This window comes from Petaurus breviceps, unplaced genomic scaffold (assembly GCF_028583685.1).
Source record: "Petaurus breviceps papuanus isolate PSGF00001 unplaced genomic scaffold, PetGlider_PUasm1.0 90386, whole genome shotgun sequence".
NCBI lineage: Eukaryota > Metazoa > Chordata > Mammalia > Diprotodontia > Petauridae > Petaurus > Petaurus breviceps.
Genome location: NW_027187236.1, coordinates 1678821 through 1686999, shown reverse-complemented (window position 1 = coordinate 1686999; position 8179 = coordinate 1678821). Strand labels below are relative to the sequence as shown.

General features: G+C 49.9%; 1 protein-coding gene across 1 annotated transcript in view; it reads right to left on the bottom strand.

Moving 5' to 3' along the window:
• The window catches only part of LOC138177336 (ligand of Numb protein X 2-like), an 80669-nt gene extending 72968 nt beyond the window's left edge, over nucleotides 1-7701 (bottom strand). The window contains exon 1 of the mRNA XM_069108483.1: nucleotides 7533-7701. The gene's annotated coding sequence lies outside the window, so the exon portion shown is untranslated. The remainder of the gene's footprint in view (nucleotides 1-7532) is intronic.
• Nucleotides 7702-8179: the final 478 nt, after the last annotated feature.

Genomic DNA, 8179 nt, shown 5'->3' with positions numbered 1-8179 from the left:
AGGGAGGGAGAAAGAAAGAAAGAAAGAAAGAAAGAAAGAAAGAAAGAGAGAGAGAAAGAGAGAAAAAGAAAGAAAAGGAGGGAGAATGAAAGAAAGAGAAAGGGAAGGAAGAAAGGAAGGGAGGAAGGAAGGAAGACAACTTTTTTTTTTTTACTTAAGCATGAAGGAGAGAGGATTAGTGTCCAGATTTCATGGGAAACCTTAAGTACACATGGGGACCTGACTTGCTTAAGGTCATCACATAACTTAAATGGACCAGAATGGGAGTCTCCTCTACCCCAGCTATGTGTGGCCCCAGGGCCATGAGAGGTCTGGGGCAAATGCCGGCATTGCCCCCTGAGAGGGGAAGCTGGGGTGGGAGAAGGGATTCAAGGAAAGGCAGCCTTTGGAGGGGGGTTTCAGGGGAAGGCAGCTAGCTTGCTAAGCTGCTGTGAACATATCTATTAGAAGTTCAGGAAAGGTACCTAACAGATGATGGATGGAAACATAACCATACCTAAGGCCTGGGTCATTCGGGCAGCTATGAGCAATGCCACTAACCTCCAGGGCCCCTCTAGTCACCCTGCTCCTCCCCTGGAATCCCAAAGCCAGCCTTACTTGGGAGTTGCCCATAGGTCTTGGCCACCAGCCACAGAGGGAGGCCGCATACTGTGGCACAAACAGTCCTGGACTTGGATGCTGGGAGCTGGTTTTGACAGATAGTGTGGTCAGGTGAACAGAGTACTGCTTTTAGAGTCAGAGCACATGGGTTCAAATCCTGCCTCTTTCACCCCCTACCCTGAACAAATCACTTTGCTTTGGGCCTTAGTTTCTTTCTCTGTAAAATGAGGGTGTTGAACTGAATAAATCTGAGGGGAGAAAGAATAGTTGCATTGTACCTTCCACTTGCTCCCTATGAATACAATTAGCCAATACCCTTTAGCCATCTGTACTCAACATCTGTAGCCTATTCCCATGTTTGTGTCATTTGGCCTCTCTAAGCATTGACCACTCAGGGCACTTATCACCTAATCTAACAACTGCACAGATAAAATTCTCTGCCCTTCCACCCAGCCAATGTCCCTACTCTCTTTCCTGGAGAGATCAGTTGTGGGGGAAAGCCCCTCAGCATTTAGGCTCTGGGCCAGGAGCTGTTGAGTAAGAGCCTTGTCCTCAACCCTCTTTCCAGGGCTGGTGGAACAGAGCCATTGGCGCAACATGCATAGCCATGGATTGGTTGTATTCTGATCGGCACATTCCATTGCAATCTCTCTCTCCAAATGGCACCACTGTCATCACAGTCATCTCGGGGCCAATCTCGACTCCTACCTCTGCCATATTCACTCACAACATCTCTCATATTCATCCCATTTCTCTCCATTCACAGACCACACCCTCCTCACCTCACACCATCACTACTCAAGTAGACTCCTAGGTGGTCGCCTACCTCAAGGTTCTCTTTCCCAGCTCAGAGATGATCCTTTGATGATCACATGATCTCAAAGATTCTGTTCAGCTCTCAGGATGTTCTTGGATTGCTTTCCAGCTCTGTCTAGCTTCCACGTTCTAAGGTTTCACTGCTGGTTCTGCTCCTTCTAGCTTTAACACTGTGTTTGAAGAATATGGCTGGTTCTGGTAGGCCACGATTCCCCTCTCAATACTATCCTAGCTATCCATCCCATTCTCCAAGCCAGTGGCTTTAGGGCAGCAGTTATGAGAAGTTGTAGGCATCTCCCTATTCTGCTATGGTCTAAGCTTGTTGTGAGACTGAAAGCATGGAAATAGACACAGAAGAAAGAACAAGGAAGTTGGATAGGTTGAACAAAGAATGTCCAGCCAGTCAGTGCTCTCAAACACCGCCTGCCTCCTCTGAAAATTTCATGTTAATTGTCAAAAAGATGGACACCAGCCTTCTTGGTTCCTGCCCACATTAATGTTCTAAAACCAGAGGCGGGAACTTATGTCCTCAAGTGTGGCCCTTTGACTAAATAAAAATAAAACACAGAAGTTTGGATTCAGTCAAAGGGATGCACTTGAGCACCTGGAGGGCCACATGTGGCCTTGAGGCTGCAGGTTCCCCACCCCTGGAGACAATCAGGAAGAAGTCTTTTTGGTCTGGCTGAAGGGGGAAAGGAACCAGGGACCACACGCTTCCCTTCATTCTCTACAGACATTTGGGCTACCTGTCAGCTTGAAACTCAACTGCTTAGTGTATTTCTGTGGTCCAGAGACATCCATCCCATGCCCTCCTATTTAGGGTCTGAACCCTAGTTTGGGTAGAGGCTGTGTAAGTGGAGAAAAAGGGCTGGATACAAGAGATATTATAGATGCAGAGCTGACAAGCCTAGTTAGTAATGTGGTGGGAGAGGAAAGAGTCAAGGATGATTCCAAGGTCACAAACGTTGGGTGACTGGAAGGACGGATAGTAGTATCAGAAATATAAACAGGCAAGTGGGGAGGAAGAATTGGTTGGGTATAACATAGAATCAAATGTGCTTTGGCCTTTTGGCTCTCAGGAGCAGGAAGAAGCAGAACCAGCAGTGAAACCCAGGCCACTGACTCCAAAGACACTGTACTTAACTATCTCCCTCTCTTCCAGAATAGATCTAGCACAGGGGTGAGGTGAATCCATTGATTCAGTCAAAGGGCCACACCTGAGGACCTAGAGGGTTCCCCACCCTTGCTCTCAGATCTCCTTTCTCCTCCCCTCTTCTCCTCTTGCCTGCTTCCCCCACCTTCCCCTTCCCTCCTCACCCACTTCCCTCTTCTCCCACCACTGTCTTACCTTGTCACTTTTTGATTGGATCACTGTCATAATCTAATTGGTCTTGACTTCTTCTGCTTAAAAATATTTCATAGATCACTATTACCCATAAAACAAAATAGAAACCACTCTTCCTGGCAGTCTTCCACAATCTGGCCCAGCCAACCTTCCCAGCCTCATTTTATATCATTCCCTGTCTATAACACTCATACTAGAACACTAAATATTTCCCCAATCTCATATGGCCCTCTCCTACTCCCATGCATTGGCCCAGGCCATCTCCCATGCCTGGAAGAGCCTCTCCTACCAAGTCATATTGAAATTCCTCTCCTCTTTTAAGGCCCAACTCAGGTGCTTCCCTGTCCTTTAGGCCTTTACTGCTTATGCTAACTGGGCTTCCTGCCTCCTGTCTCTGCCCTCTCTAGTCTAGCCTCCATACAACTTGCGAAATAATCCCCTCTGACCTTGCTATTCACTCAAGATGATCAGTGGCTTGCCATTGTCCATAGACATTCAAAGCTGGTTTCACTCTAACCCTTCTGACTGCCTTCACAGTCTGCACTCCCTCTGGCTACAGTGGGCTAGAGGCCATTCACCCTTCCTGCCTTGCACTTCTCCACCTTCATGTGTTTGCTCCAACTGGCCCTTAAACCTGAAAAAGCCTCCTTCCTCAGATTCTCTTCTGTTCCCCACCTGCCATTTTCCCAATACTCTGTCCTATCTCTCCTCAAAGGCAGCTAGGTGGCGCTGCAGTGGATAGAATGCCAGACCTGGAGTCAGGCCGACTCATCTTTCTGAGTTCCAATCTGGCCTCAGACACTTCCTAGCTGTGTGACCCTGGGCAAGTCACTCTACCCTATTTGCCTCACTTTCCTCATCTGTAAAATGAACTGGACAAGGGAATGGCAAACCACTCCAGGATCTCTGCCAAGAAAACCCCAGAGAGTTGAACACAAGTGAACCGGATGAACAACAACAAATCTCTCCTGACCCCCTTCTCTCTCTTTGTATGTTACTTATTTGTGGATGTCTTCCATAATCCCAGTGTGCTATACTGGCTTGGGAGTCAGAAAGCTTGCCTTTTTTCTCTGTCTCTGCTTTAGCACTCATGACTCTGGGTCAATCTCTTCTCTCTGGTCTCAATTTCCCCCTCTCTAAATGAGAGGGTTGGACTAGATCAGCTGTTCTAAACCTGGGGTCTAGCAACTTTTGGGAAAAATATCTTGATAATGATTTCAATCTAATTAGTTTCTTTAGTAGTCCTTGGTATCTCATTTTATGCCTTTAGAAACATGATTCTAATAAGAGGTTCTCTAAGTTTCACCAGACTGCCAAAGGGATTCAGGATACACAGAAAAAGGGAAGACACTCTGGTTTAATGACTTTTCCTGGCCTTTTCTCAGCTTTGCTAGGCATCACCCCCCTGGCAGCCAGACTTCTTTCAGAGACACAGAACAAACTCACCAAGCACAGGCAAAGTCCCAAGAAGGAATCACACATTCATCTGCTAATTCCAACGGGAAGAGAAAGAGAAAGTCCACAGTCCTTGATCCCTATTCTCCCAGAAGGCCTCCATTCTAGAGGGAAGGCTCAGGGATAATAGTATAATGGCATTCAGAGCTGATCTGAAAGAGAAAACTGAAGCCAAGAGGGGGCAGTGACTTGAACTGGGTAACACAACTGGTCAGCAGCAGAAAGAACATTCAATCTCAGAGCCTTACATGGTCCCTCTCCCTTCTGATGCTTGAGACAGCCTAGATATTTTTTGGTAGATGTTGTGGAAAACAAGAGGTGGCCTCCTGAAAGTTTAGGGGAGCCCCAAACTAGAGGCAATTTTCATGGTAGCTACATAAAGGAAAACTGGGGGGTCTGGGGCCCCAAACACCCTGCCCTCTCCAGTCCCTTGAATTCCAAACAGATAGTAACCACACCACAGATCCTTCCCATGAGCAAGAAATCCTGATGGAACCAGTACTAGTGTTCAGCCTTGAGACCTGGGGCCTAATTTGCCACTTGGCAGCATGTTAGGGAGCAAGTCATGGACACTTGCTAAGGCTTCAGCTTTCCCACAGGTAACAAGAGTTGATGATGATCTGAGAGGCATTTTGTGTTCAAATCTGGCTCCAGGTTCTGGTTAGGTGACTCCAGAGAGCTCAAGCCTGAGGGCCAAATTGCTAATCAAATGTTGCTCTGTAAAAAGTGCTTCCAGCCCCCAGTCTTCTGACGGTTGGGAATAACCTCCTGAGGGTACATGATGAGGGTACATGATTGAAGCTGGAAGAACTCTTTCATGTGTCTATGGGGGTGTGTGAACAGAGCAGCTGAGGCAGGTAACAGAGTTCAGAGGGGTCAGAAGGAAGAAATCACCAAATTGGGAGGGGCAAAGCCTTGGGGTTGGGGGTCAATAGGAATAGGTTTGTGTAGGGGGGAACTGAAGAAAGAGGAAGGACTTGAAAGGAAAAAGAAGAGAGATGGGGAAGGGGGAGAGGGGAAATAACAGAATAAGAGGGGGAGGAGGAGAGGAGGAAGAAGAGAATGGAAGGGAGGATTGAACTGGGGAGAGAGGCTGGAGCAGGGCTGGAAGGAGGGAGACAGAAGAAGGATGGAAGGAGAGGGAAGAAGGGAAGGGGAAAGAGGATCGAAGAAGTGTAGAAAGGAAGGAGTGGAGAAGGGAAGAAGGAAAGAGGATAGTGGAGAAAAGGAATGGGAGAAAAGAAGGAGAGAGAAGAAAGGGGGAGGAGAAAAAAGAAAGCCATAGGAAAAGGCACTAGGAACATAAAAACCGGGACAATCAAAGTGAGAAGGGATCTTGGACCATGAGCCACTGGCTTTGGAAAGTCCAGTTCTGCTCATGATTCTCCATGTGACTTTGAAATCGTTACATTTGCTCTTTGGGTCTCAGTTTACTCGTCGGTAAAATGATTTGGACTAAGTCATCTCAAAAGTCCCTTCCAGGTATAAGTTTACAATCTCGGGGCAACAGGAGCTTAGAGATTTGGGGGGGGGGGTCTTATAGAGTAGAACAAAGAAAGGCTGAGCTAGAAGAAACTTTGGGAGACAGAATAGAACGGCAGAACTGGGAGGAACATTTGACCAGAAAATGTCAGAACCTGAAGGCAGCTCAGAACTTTTTGTATTTATTTAACCTGGATGCCTGATTTAATTGGTGGAAGAAACTCCTAGTGACAATTCAGATGAGCAATGGTCTTCTGGTCTCATAGAATTGTCTGGGGCCATGTTAGGTCAAGTAACTTGTCCAGGGTCACACTCTTTGAACCCAGGGTTAGTGTTTTCTGAAGCAGTCTCTTTCTCCACTAAGCCAGGCTGGTTCTTAGAGGAGGGAGGAAATGAAGTACATAGAATGCAGGCGCTAGAAGGGGGGGGGGGGGGGGGGCCAAATGGAAAAGGGATTTTAGAACAAAGTGTTTAGATTTGGGAGAGATCTTAGGACATAGAACATGGAATGTTAAAGCTGGGAGGGACCTTGGAACATAGAACGTCTCAGCTGAGACGTCATGCAATATCCGAAATGGAACGGAGCTTAGAACATGGAATACCTCCAGAACATTAGAACTGGAGAGGATGTTAGGTCACCGAATATCAGAACTAGAAGAAGCCTTAGAATATAGAATGTGGAATGAAAGAACGAGGAAGAAGATTAGACGCAATCAAGAAATCAACCAACAAGCATTTCTGAAGACTATCTGCCAGGCAAGTGCTAGAAATGGCAAACCCCAAATGAAATAGTCCCTGTGCTCAAGAAGCTTACATTCGTTCGTCTTGGGGAAGACAACCCAGACACTCAGAACGCTCTAAGACTCAGCCAGGAGGCGAGGGACAGCAGGGTAGCAGGGCGGATGCAGAGCGACCACGAAACTTGGGTTCGAGGACCGCTTCTGACATAGCTGGGCAAGGAGCCTGAGTTCTCAGTGCTCAGGCCATTCTAAAAGACTTCTGTAACTGTGGTCAAGCTGCCTTGGGAGAGGAATTTTTCTCTACCGAAAGTCGTCTGCTTTCAAAGAAATCAGCAAGGTAATGGGCAAGAGGGAGGTGAGCCATAAGCAGCTAGGAAGGCTTCAAGTGGGTGGTGGGATTGGAGCTGAACTTTGAAGGCCAGTAGGGATTCGGAGAGGCAGAAGTGAGATGGGGCAGCATTCCAGAAGTGAAGGCCAGCCTGCCTTGGAGAAGGCACCACGGGCTGGAATGAGCGGGAGCTGAAAGGGACCCACAGCTGGAAGGGTACTGAAGAGCCAGAATGGTCAGCCTGGGAGGACCACTGAGAAGAAAGAATTGTGGGCTGCACGGGCCTTCGAACTTGGACTGCCCGAGGTGGAGAGGAGCGGAGGTGAGGGCGGGGGAGCGAGAAGAGAGAAGATCAAAGCGGATGTGGGAGCTGAGGGGGAGAGAAATGAGGGGGAAGGGGAGATTTGGCAGTGGAGGGAGCGGAGTTAGAAGATGCCCGCCACGCGCCCCGGCCGCCGTTGGAGCTAGAGTCACTATGTGGCCACAACGTCCCTCGGGGAGCCACAAGTGATCAGTGGGCTAGGGTGGGCGAGTGGGCCGGCTCTGTGTGTGTGTGTGTGTGTGTGTGTGTGTGTGTGTGTGCGTGTGCGTGCGCGCACATGCATGCATGCATCTCCCCCCTCTCTCTCTGTCTCTAAGTCTCTGTGTATCTCTCTCGATCTCGGTGGCTCTCTCCCTCAGTGCCCGCCCTGGGGCTCTCCGGGACTACAGTGGGCCGAGAAGGGAGCGCAGGACAGTGAAGGAGAAGTACTGGAGTTTCTCTCACCTGGGTCCCGCTGTGTTCCTCGGACGGAGGGACTCCCTCTATCTGTCCCGTGGGCTCGGCTCCTCGCTCCCCAAGTTTGGGTTGGAGCAGCGGAGTAGGAACTGACGTGTGCAGAGGAAGTCTAGCGGAGGGAGCCAGGTGTCTGGGCAGCTGGCCTCCTCCCGGCCCTCCCCGGAGCCGCCCGCTCCGCCCAATCCCGGCCCCTCCCCTCCTTCCCCTCCTATCCCTCCCTAGCCCTGCTCCCCGGGGGCCCCTAGGGCGCCTCCCTCCTGTCCCGCCCGCCCTCTGTCCTGTCTGGTCCCCGCCACCTCCCCCGCCTGCGCCACGTCCTGGGGCCCGCGCCCCTGGGTTCCTTCCGTCCGTCCTTCTGTCCGTCCTTTTCCTTTTCCTTTGCCCTTGCCCTTCCCTGGCCCGGCCCGTCGTCTTCCCCATGCGGTGGTTACGGGCTACCAGGCTCCAGTCACGCTCCCCCGAACGCGCTTCGTGGGGACCAGCTTTGGCTGCGTGCCCCCCATGCCATGGTCCCTCTGGGAGTGAGGGTGGGGTCCCAGGACCCCAGGACGTCAGCATTACACCCTTAGGACCCTTACGGGAAAGGACAAGAACCTGACCCAACATCTGGTCCAGTTCCTTCACTTTACAGGAGA